The sequence below is a fragment of the Capricornis sumatraensis genome, chromosome 5 (genome assembly GCF_032405125.1).
Source record: "Capricornis sumatraensis isolate serow.1 chromosome 5, serow.2, whole genome shotgun sequence".
NCBI lineage: Eukaryota > Metazoa > Chordata > Mammalia > Artiodactyla > Bovidae > Capricornis > Capricornis sumatraensis.
Genome location: NC_091073.1, coordinates 35,625,645 through 35,637,807, shown reverse-complemented (window position 1 = coordinate 35,637,807; position 12,163 = coordinate 35,625,645).

The following is a 12,163-nucleotide window of genomic DNA, read 5'->3' as shown; positions in this document are numbered from 1 at the left end:
TTTGGGTAGGTGTTAAAGAACAGCTGGGTTTTCTCCCACTATTTTCTTTGCCCTTTTGTTTATTTCACTCAGTGTTCCAGTAGAAAGATCCTTGGAGTATGAATCAGGGAAACGTGAATTCTGGTGCCTGCCTCACGTTCTTCTAGGAACTGTGGCCTTGGGCAAGTCATTTATCCTCACTGAGACAGTTCTCTTACATTCTGAGATGATGTAGAATCACAGGGAGGGAGGAGGGCTTGGTTAGTTCACTATGTCACCATGTAACAGCTGTTTTGATTCTCTCTTGGAGAGTTCATTCATTCACTCATTTGTTCATCAACTATTTAATATATGTCGAGATCATGATAGACATGAAGATGCAGAGTTGACGAAGACGTAGTCCCCACTGATGAATAGGCATGGTGGAGAGTGCTGATTTTCTGAGGGATGCAGCCAGGTCCCACTGCTGATTAGCTGTGAGAGCTCAGCTAAGTTGTGATGACTTCACTGAGCTCTAATCTGCTTACTAGTGTAATGGGGTTATTGCATAGGGTGACCAACCATCTGATTTGTCTGAAACTGAAGAGTTTCTTAGGACACAGGACTCTTGGAACTAAAACCTAAAAGGTTCCAGACAAACTGGTAGGAGTTGGTCACCTGTGTGAGAGATGAATTGAAATGACACATAGATAGGACCTAAGCCCAGGGACTTCCCTGGTGGCTCAGACGCTAAAGCGTCTGCCTACAATGAGGGAGACCTGGGTTCAATCCCTGGGTTGGGAAGATCTCCTGGAGAAGGGAATGGCAACCCACTCCAGTATCCTTGCCTGGAAAATCCCATGGAGGGTGGAACCTGGTAGGCTGCAGTCCATGGGGTCGCAAAGAGATGGACACGACTGAGCAACTTCACTTTCACTTTCAATTTTCAAGCCCAGTGCCCAGCATCTGCTAGCTGCTTTATCAATACAGCTCTTCTTTGGGTATATGCCCACACAGCCAGACGCCCCCACCCACGCACCTCATCACAGGATAAAGGGAAAAGAAAAAATGTAAGCAAATAAATATGCTATAGCTAAGGCAGCTATGGGAGAGAAGAACTGCTGAGAGAAGCCAGGAGAGGCTGCAGAGGGCGGGTGCCTGGGTGGGCGGGTTAAGTGAGGGTCCTGATTAGGGAGATGCAGCCTGTGTCTGAAATATTTGTAAATGCTTGAAAGTTTAACAGCTTCAGGCTCTTAAGGGGTGTTCGGTGTGGTTAGAACAAGCAGGGAAGATCCTAAAGTTAGGTTTGATTCATATTGTAAGGGCCCTATGTATGATTCTAAAAGATTTGGCTGTCATTTTGAAAGTTTCCAAACACTTTTGATGATGCATCCTTCTGGTGAAAAAAAGGTGAAAACTGACACCCTTCCAAATACATGTATGAGTGAGTGAATGAGTGAAGTCGCTCAGTCGTGTCCGACTCTTTGCGACCCTGTGGACTGTAGCCCACCAGGCTCCTCTGTCCGTGTGATTCTCCAGGCAAGAATACTGGAGTGGGTTGCCATTTCCTTATTTATGTATAAATAATGCATATGTAATGTGTAAGGAAATAAAGCATACAGAAAACCCCAGAAATGTTTAAAGAAGCTGATGAAAGGCAAATATAAGTAGAAGTTCTGTTTTCTTTCTGTTCTCCAGTGATTTATTTTGTCTGCTTCCTCAAGTATACACACCCCGTTTGAGAGATGACTTCTCTTGTTGGTGCGGAATCATGGCAGGCTTTAGATGAAAGCAAAAAAACTTCACCTGATCAGGTTTGATTTTCAGCAGGTGACCCTGGGTGCTTAAAGAAGGGCATGGAGGCAAAGAAGCCAGTAGGAGACTGTTGTCAGAGTCCAAGAGGAGCTATCAGTGGCCCACACTCAGGTGGCAGCATAGGTGTACAGGGAAGACAACAGATTGGGGAGGGATTTAGGAAGTAAAAGCAGGACACTTGACTAAGGATGGATCTGTTGAGTTAAATAAGTGCATGCATGCATGCCTCTTGAAAGATGTCCTCACATAGAGGTACGCCCTGGAACTACACTCAGTTGCAGTGACATTTTTGATCCACACTCCAGATGTGATGCAAGGGAAGTCAGAGAGGTATTATGACTTTCATGGGCCTTAGACACTTTGCCTTCAATGAGCCCCTTTCTCCATTAAAAATAATAATAAAAATACATATTTATATATAAGTAAGTATATATATAGGAAAGCATCTGAATGAATTGTATAGAGAGGAATATAATCAGGTAGTATTAATATTATATTCCATTTTTCTCTTGATTTTAGAAGAAAGTAAAATCCTCGCATGGGTTTCTAAAGGTATGGTGCACCTTAGGCACCGTGCCTGTGGTGCCCAAAGGATAAGTCAGTCCTGGAAGCCTGTCAGACTCCAGGGGTGTGGCATTCTGGCAGGTTCCGCATGAGCATGGAGCACCATCTAGTGGCTCTCATGTCTGCAAGGCAGCCGATCTGCTTATTTGTAAAACTTTGACTCAGCATCCCGGATCAGACCCAGTCTGTCTTATGGCTGCTTGACTCATCTCCAGACTGCCCTGGATGCTGGGTTTTGAGACTGATTGGCAGGCAGACAAAACGAAACCTCAAGAGTGCAAGAAGGGCACAGTAGAGCCCCCAGATCAGCAAAGAGCCGAAGATTAATCTTTTCATCTAACCGGTTATTTAATGCAGTGGTGTTCAGCACTTTTGGGCTTGAGGCAATACACTGAATGGGGGTATAAGTGGACACCAGTTTAGGAAAGCAAGTTTTAAAAAACAAAAAGAATCAGTTTTGCAGTATTCTCTCAGTATTTCTTATTTTCTTCTCCACTAGGATTCCTTCTGTATCTGCAAGGCAGTTATCCAGTATTTGATAAGAGGCCAGACTTTTTTTTTTTCTTTTTCTTGGCCATGTTACATTCCTTGGAGTATCTTAGATTCCCTGACCAAGGATTGAACCCAGGCCCATGGCAGTGAAAACCTGGAGTCTTAACCACTGAGCCGCCAGGGAAATTCCTATATGATCTTTTTAATTTGCTTTTGAATTAGGCTTGCTAATATCTTATTGGGTTTCTCTTAGTGAAAATTTTGCATCTATATTCATCAGGGATATTGACCTATAATTTTCTTAAATTGTAGTGTCCTTATCTGCCCAGAGTATTACTGGCCTTGTAAAATGAACCTGGAAATGAATGTTCCTTCTTTTTCAGTTTTTTGAAAGAGTTTGAGTACTGTTAATTCTTCTTTAAACATTTGGTAGAGTTCACTGGTGAAATCACCTTGTCCTAAAGTTTTCTTTGTTTGGAAGTTTTTGATTACTGATTCAGTCTCCTTGCTCATTATTGGTCTGTTCATCTCTTCTACTTTGTAATTCAGTCTGGGTAGGTTGTAAATTTCTAGGAATTGACTCATTTCTTCTAGGTTATCAAACTTGTTGGCATGTAATTATTCACTACTATCTCATGATCTTTTGTATTTCTGTGGCAAATTGTACTATCTCCTCTTTCGTTTCTGATTTTATTTGAGTCTTCTCTTTTTTCCCTTAGTTAGCCAGCCAAAGGCTTGCCCATGTGTGCGGCTCCTGACCTAGAACTCTGGATGGGGCAAGAGAGAAACAAGCCTCTTCGGCAGTGTTCACACAGCTGGAGAGTCCAGGCACTTCCTCTCACACTCTCACCTTCCCGCACAGGAGACATCACAGGCTGAGAAAGGTTCTCTTGTCCCTTCAGCTGAGCTACCCAGGAGAGACATGGTATAGGTAAAGTCAGATGTTCCTCTTACCCTCTCTGATGTGTTCATTTGCAGATTTTTGTCCTTGTTGCCCCAGTCACGTGCTGGAACCTCTGCTGGACTCGGACTTCTACAGTCTCTCTGATCTGTGGGTGATTGTCTAATTGGTGATTCTTGTAGGAGAAGATGATAGAAAGCTTCTATTTTTGCCATTTTGATGATGTCACTTTCCAACAGATATCTTTAAAGATATAAACTCATAAAGCTTACTCAAGAAATAAATAGCCCAATAGTGTGAAAGTCGCTCAGTCATGTCTGACTCTTTGTGACCTCGTGGACTCTACAGTCCATGGGATTCTCCAGGCCAGAAAACTGGAGTGAGTACCCTTTTCCTTCTCCAGGGGATCTTCCCAACCCAGGGGTCAAACCCAGGTCTCCCACATTGCAGGTGGATTCTTTACTAGCTGAGCCACAAGGGAAACCCAAGAATACTGGAATAGGTAGCCTATCCCTTCTCCAGCAGATCTTCCCAACCCAGGAATCAAACCAGGGTCTCTGCATTGTGAGTGGATTCTTTACCAGCAGCCCAATACTTGTATATCAAATGAAGCAACTGAATTCATAGTCTAAAGTCTATATCAATTTGCCTGCATCCAGTCTGGAGCTTAGGCCACACAGGAGGTAAACAGGGAAAGTTTACAATGAAGAATCATCAAACTCTGATAAAATAGGACCTGTTGATACAAGATAAAACCAGTGCTGGCAAGGATGTGGAGTAACTGGAACTCCATACATTGTTGGTGGGAATTCAGCACGGTATAGCCAGTTTGGAAAACAGTTCGGTAGTTTCCTATAAACTGTCACGGATCCTTACCATTCAATTCAGCACTGCCACTCATAGATATTTACTTAAGAGAAGTAAAAAGATATGTCGAGACAAAGACGTGTCCTTAAAAGTTGATAACTGACTTAGTCATAAGAGCCCCAAACTGAAACCACCCACTATTTACCAACTGGTAAATGGATAAACACGTTACAGTGTCTGCATACATTAGAAAATATCTTGAATAGGTTGAATCCTAACCCCCAAAATTGATGGTCATAGGAGACAGGGCCTTTGGGAGGTGATTAGGTCATGAGGGCAGAGCCCTTGGGAGTGGGAAAAGAAGCCCTAGAGAGATCCCTAGTCCCTTCGTCTCTGCAAGTTTACAGAGGGAAGGTACCAGCTGTGGACCTGGACACAGGCCTTCGTCAGAACTTGACCATACTGGCACTTTGATCTTCGACTTGCCAGCCTCCAGAACTGGGGGAGCTTAACATATGTCCTTTAAAAGCTACCCGACCTGTGGCATTTTGTTACAGCTGCCTAAGTGGACAAAAAAAGATACACTTTGGGGAGATTGAAATATTCTACATCATAATTATGACAGAGTTTTCAATATATATATTTCTTAAAGCTCAATAAATTGTACATTTAAAATTGGTAATTTTATTATTTGTAAACTATTTCTCAATAGAGCTATTTTTTTTTTTTAATAGTAATGTCAAGCCTCTAGACCACCCAAATGAAAACAGAATCCCTGGAGATAAGGCCCATGTGCCTTAGGTGATTCTAAAGTGCAGTCTGGGTTGAAAATGACTGTCCTTTGCAGAAAGAACATTTGTGTGAAGGCTAGCTTCACTAAGGCATCTCAAATGGTATGGCATCAATATGAACCTTTTTTCCAGCATCTCCCACTTGTTCAGTCACTCAGTCCTGTCTGACTTTGCAACCCCATGGACTGCAGCATGCCAGGCTTCCCTGTCCTTCTCTATCTCCTGGCGTTTTCTCGAATTCATGTCCATTGTGTCAATGATGCCATCCAGACGTTTCTTCCTCTGTTGCCCTCTTCTCCTCCTACTCTCAATCTTTCTGAGCATCGGGTCTTTTCCAGTGAGTTGGCTTTTCACATCAGGTGGCCAAAGTATTGGAGCTTAAGCTCCAGCTTCCATCTTTCCAATGAACACCCAGGACTGATATCCTTTAGGATTGACTGGTTGGATCTCCTTGCAGTCCAGGGGACTCTCAAGAGTCTTCTCCAACTCCACAGTTCAAAAGCATCAATTCTTTGGTGCTCAACCTTCTTTATGGTCTAGCTCTCACATCCATACATGACTATTGGAAGAACCATAGCTTTGACTATATGGACCTTTGTTGGCAGAATGATGTCTCTGCTTTTTAATATGCTGTCTAGGTAAGTCTTAGCTTTCTTTCCAAAGAGCAAGCGTCTTTTAATTTCATGGCTGCAGTCACTGTCCGCAGTGATTTTGGAGCGCAAGAAAATAAAATCTGTCACTGTTTCCACTTTTTCCTTATCTATTTGCCGTGAAGTGATGGCACAGGATGCCATGAATGTTTTTGAATGTTGAGTTTTAAGCTAGCTTTTTCGCTCTTCTCTTTCACCCTTATCAGGAGGCTCTTTTAGTTCCTCTTCACTTTTTGCCATTAGCGTGATATCATGTGCATATCTGAGGTTGTTGATATTTCTCCCAGAAATCGTCTTTCCAGCTTATGATCCATCCAGCCCAGAATCTCACATGATGTACTCTACATACCTGGGCTTTCCAGGTGGGCCTAGTTGTAAAGAATCTGCCTCCCAATCAGAAGACATAAGAGACATGGGTTTAATCCCTGGATCGGGAAGATCCCCTGGAGAAGGAAATGGCAACCCACTCTGATATTCTTGCCTGGAGAATCCCATGGACAGAGGAGCCTGGCAAGCTATGGTCCATCAGGTCAAAAAGAGTCAGATGTGACTGACGAAACTTAGCAAACAGGCAGTCTGCGTCTAAGTTAAATAAGCAGTGTGATAATATGCAGCCTAGCCTTGTCGTACTCCTTTCTCAATTTTGAACCAGTCCAGCGTAGTGTAAACATAACTTTTATGTGCACTGGGAAACCAGAAGATTTGTGACTTGCTTTGTTATGACATTCACTCTGTGGGGTGGTCTGAAACTGAACGTAGTTTCTCTGAGGTCTGCATGTACTGTGATTTGAAGGAAAACAGAGCTGCCGGACTAAGACCAACTGCTCAGAACTCCATCCTTTCCAGAACTTAGTTCCTGGACGGATCTGAAGCACAGAGAGCCCAGCTGTTAATGACCAGAGTCACGCGTGCTGGCCAGACTGTGGCTGACATGCAGGCTGGCTTCACAGATGCGTGGTCTGCTTGGCCTGTAACGCTCTGTGGCTTCTGTCCTGAAATTCTGAATAATTTGAGTTTTGAATTTGTGTTTTGTTAGTGAAGTCTGCTGGGACAGTGAAGCATGGGCCAGGTATTTGGAGGCTCTTCAAAGTGTCTTAGCGTGTCCTATGCTTTTTTGTTCGAGACAGATGTGGAATAGAGTACAAGGAACTGAGGGAAACAGGCCATTAGTGAAAGGTTTTGTGTTTATCTGGCTCGAGCTTGGGCTGTGTTTTCTGTTTGCTGTAGCTATCAGGTGTTACAGGCTAAACTTCCTCCGTGTCCCTGTTTTTGCCTCCCCTGTGGTCCTTGGATTTCCCCAGAGGCTTCTTGAATCTTCCGAGAGGCACAGTTCTCGGAGGTGTATGCCCCAGTTGTCATACCAGAGCCCCAGTGGGGCTCTGGAAGGTGATGTGGAGGGAAAGCGTCTGTGGTCCTACAACTGACAGGCGTTTAGTGAGCTGACCTTCATAAGAGCTTCTCCATTTCCTTTGTTTCGTTTGTCCCTCATTGGTGAGACAGGGAGGCTGGGGAAGGTCGAGATGGGTATATCCATTCTCCCAAGTTGGTTCAGTTCAGTTCAGTTCAGTCGCTCAGTCGCGTCCGACTCTTTGCGACCCCATGAATCGCAGCACACCAGCCCTCCCTGTCCATCACCAACTCCCGGAGTTCACTCAGACTCACGTCCTGGTTAGGGTCTGGTAAAACCTCAGCAGGTTAGTAAATTACTCAGTAAATTACTTTCTCTTGATGGCAGGCCTTGTTAGGAAGAATGGAAATGTCTGGGTGTATTTAAGAAAGGCCGTTTTCCCTCCCCCGACAGACATAGGAAGGGCTGCTTCTCCGTCTTCCCTGTGAGAACCTGCAGGACTCAGCAGGCCGCACTCCCAGAAGTGTGGGAGCCTCCCTGGAGCTTAGCCCACCTGGCCTCCCGCACCCCACCCATCACACTTCAGCTCTCCCCGCACAAGCGCCGGTTCCCATGGACTGGCTTCTGCTCTGGTGAGCTGCGACTCTGCCCTGGTAAGCTGTGACTCTGCCCTGGTGAGCTGTCACTCTGTCGTGGTGAGCTGTGACTGTGCCCTGGTGAGCTGTGACTCTGCCCTGGTGAGCTGCGACTCTGCCGTGGTGAGCTGCGACTCTGCTGTGGTGAGCTGTGACTCTGCCCTGGTGAGCTGTGACTCTGTCGTGGTGAGCTGTGACTCTGCCCTGGTGAGCTGTGACTCTGCATCTGGTGAGCTGTCACTCTGCCCTGGTGAGCTGTCACTCTGCCCTGGTGAGCTGTCACTCTGCCCTGGTGAGCTTTTACTCTGACCTGGTGAGCTGTGACTCTGCCCTGGTGAGCTGTGACTCTGTCGTGGTGAGCTGTCACTCTGTCCTGGTGACCTGTGACTCTGTATCTGGTGAGCTGTGATTCTGCCGTGGTGAGCTGTGACTCTGCCCTGGTGAGCTGTGACTCTGCATCTGGTGAGCTGTGACTCTGCCCTGGTGAGCTGTGACTCTGCTGTGGTGAGCTGTGACTCTGTCGTGGTGAGCTGTGACTCTGCCCTGGTGAGCTGTGACTCTGCATCTGGTGAGCTGTCACTCTGCCCTGGTGAGCTGTCACTCTGTCCTGGTGAGCTGTCACTCTGCCCTGGTGAGCTTTTACTCTGACCTGGTGAGCTGTGACTCTGCCCTGGTGAGCTGTGACTCTGTCGTGGTGAGCTGTCACTCTGTCCTGGTGACCTGTGACTCTGTATCTGGTGAGCTGTGATTCTGCCGTGGTGAGCTGTGACTCTGCCCTGGTGACCTGTGACTCTGCATCTGGTGAGCTGTGACTCTGCCCTGGTGAGCTGTGACTCTGCCATGGTGAGCTGTGACTCTGTCCTGGTGAGCTGTGACTCTGCCGTGGTGAGCTGTGACTCTGCATCTGGTGAGCTGTCACTCTGCCCTGGTGAGCTGTCACTCTGCCCTGGTGAGCTGTGACTCTGTCCTGGTGACCTGTGACTCTGCATCTGGTGAGCTGTCACTCTGCCCTGGTGAGCTGTGACTCTGTCCTGGTGACCTGTGACTCTGTATCTGGTGAGCTGTGACTCTGCCATGGTGAGCTGTGACTCTGCCCTGGTGAGCTGTGACTCTGTCCTGGTGAGCTGTGACTCTGTCCTGGTGACCTGTGACTCTGCATCTGGTGAGCTGTCACTCTGCCCTGGTGAGCTGTGACTCTGTCCTGGTGAGCTGTGACTCTGTCCTGGTGAGCTGTGACTCTGCCCTGGTGAGCTGTGACTCTGCCCTGGTGAGCTGTGACTCTGCATCTGGTGAGCTGTCACTCTGCCCTGGTGAGCTGTGACTCTGTCCTGGTGAGCTGTGACTCTGTCCTGGTGAGCTGTGACTCTGCCCTGGTGAGCTGTGACTCTGCATTTGGTGACCTGTGACTCTGTCGTGGTGAGCTGTGACTCTGCCCTGGTGAGCTGTGACTCTGTCCTGGTGAGCTGTCACTCTGCATCTGGTGAGCTGTCATTCTGTCCTGGTGAGCTGTGACTCTGTCCTGGTGAGCTGTGACTCTGTCCTGGTGAGCTGTGACTCTGTCCTGGTGAGCTGTGACTCTGTCCTGGTGACCTGTGACTCTGTCCTGGTGACCTGTGACTCTGCCCTGGTGAGCTGTGACTCCGCCATGGTGAGCTGTGACTCTGTCCTGGTGACCTGTGACTCTGTCCTGGTGACCTGTGACTCTGCATCTAGTGAGCTGTGACTCTGCCCTGGTGAGCTGTGACTGCATCTGCCTGGAGGTCTTTGCAGTCTGTGGGGCAGTGGCTTGTCCTATGGCTGCAGGTCTCTGATGGATCTGAGAGAGTTGTTGATTTTTCGGTTTGTTCAGCTTTCTTTTGGTCTCTGGGTGGGTGGGCGAGAGAACTTCTAAACTTCCTTACAGGCAGAGCTAGAAACTCGAACTCAAGTACTATTTAAATGCTCCTACAGTTGTAATGCTGTGGCCAGCAGTAAGGTTGTGGGAAAGAGGCGGGGAGGCTTTGAGGCCTGGACTGGGCACCAGCTGCCCCACCTCTCCTGGCTGCTTCACTGGAAGCCTCACTGCCCTGAGTGCTGTCTGCGAACTGGCTGTGTACCCTGAACTCAGAGCTTGTAGAAAAGCAGCCTCTCGGGGGCCCCATTCCAGACCCACAATGTAAGGAGACCCCCCAGGGGATCCCTGTGCAGGTTAGCGTTTGCAAAGTTCTGACTACGAGTTACGACCCAGTTTCGAACATGAGTTTGTTACCTTCGTTCCCAAACTGTTCACTGAGGCACCCGGCGGTACCACAGTGAACTCAGAGGGAGCTCTCTGGGACACCTTCATTTAACACACATCTTGGGAAACACAAACCTTTGTCCACTGTCAGCTGTGCCCCTAGGTTTAGTCCATTTTCCACCTTGGATCACTGGGTTCCTTCTGTTGCTGTCTTATGGATGACTAGGAAAAGCTTCAGCTGAGATTAGATACTACAGCTGTGTGAAAGGCAATGGGGAATGAGAAACGAGCTGGCAGTTATATCTGAATGCAAAATCTGAGAAGCGTACAGAGCCCAACAGGTGCTAAGCTCTTAGACTGTCAGTGTGGATTAAATTGTTTGAACCTGAGGCTGTCAGTGTGGATGAACTGTTAGCTATTTCCTTTCCTGGGGCGCTGACACACTAGGAGGACCATGAACTGAGGAAGTTTGGGAACCTCTGGTTTACCATTTGGTTAATTGCTTTGTAACCAAACCAAACAGGTCCGGTCACCCCGTGCGAAGTAAAGCCAGTCTTCTGGCACTGGGTTGCGCCGAAGGTAAGTGCAGGTTTATCGCAGGGCACCAAGCAGAGAGTCCAGGCAGCTAGTGCTTAAAAGACCCAAACTCCCCACTGGCTCTCAGGGAAAGTTGTTAAAGACATGATGAGGGAGGAGGGTTGTGGAGTGCCTGATTGTCTCCTGGCGAAGTAATTGGAAGTTAATCAGCCTTCTGGTTCCAACCGGTCTGGGCGCTACGTGCTTGTGGGCAGCATGCAGTTACCTTCTTCCACCTGGTGGAGGTTTCGGTATCTGCAAAACGGCTCAAAGGATGTGGCTCAGAATATTATCTGTGGCCCTTGAAGAGGAACTAAAGGTCCTTGACTTTGTTTAATGGCGAAACTATTATTTTGCTTGACTGATTTCTTTCCTTTCTGCATTTTCTCAGTTCTCTGATTAAATTTACTCTTTAGAACTTGGGGAATGCCTAGGAGGCTCGAGTTTTTCTACAAACAAGAGGCAAGCGGAGGACGTGAGGGCGTCTGTCCTGGAAAGGCCCCAAAGGGTGCTACTCAGTTACAACTGCTCTTTCACTTGATTTTTGAATGAATTAAATGAGATAATGCCCATAGGTGTTAGTTCTCTTCACTTTGCCCTTATTTAGTGTGCTCCTTTTCTGTTGACTTTCACCTGCATTCATTAAGGACATATGCAAAACCCTCATATCCAGGTCAGTGACCCCCACCTACAAGCAGGATATGTTTACAACATCATGGTCAATTTCCCTACTGTGCAGGGCTTACACCTGTATCACTCTTTATGCTGAACACATGCAATCTCCTTGACTTTTAACAACCAAATGAGAAAAGCCAAAGATATATTAATAACTCCATTTTAAAGGAGAAAACCAAACCCCTGAAATTCAGAGGGGTTGCATAGTTGCACAGGCTCACACAGCAGAGTCTTCCTCACAAACTAGTGCCCCCTTACTTCCTTTACTGCCTGGGGGGAGAGGAGGGTATTCCAGAACTGGGTGGGATGTCGGGGTGAAAATGAAAGTGTTAGTCACTCAGTCGTGTCCGATTCTTTGTGACCCCATGGACTGTAGCCCACCAGGCTCCTCTGTCCATGGGATTTTCCAGGCAAGAACATTGGAGTGGGCTGCCATTTCCTCCTCCAGGGGATCTTCCCGACCCAGGGATCGAACCCTCGTCTCCTGTGTCCCCTGCATTGCAGGCAGGTTCTTCACCACTGCGCCACCTGGGAAGCTCTTGCAGAGAGGGTGGGCACTGCCTAATGAGCAGCCAGGTCACTGTGCTGTTGAGGGTGATGAAGGGAACTTGTATCCTGCTCCATCAATACTCATTTCAGGTGATTCTGTGAACCCCTCTCTCGCTCTCCCCCCACCTCCCCCCACACACACTTCTGGAGGGTTTGAATAGAACAGGAGCTGGTTATAGATTCT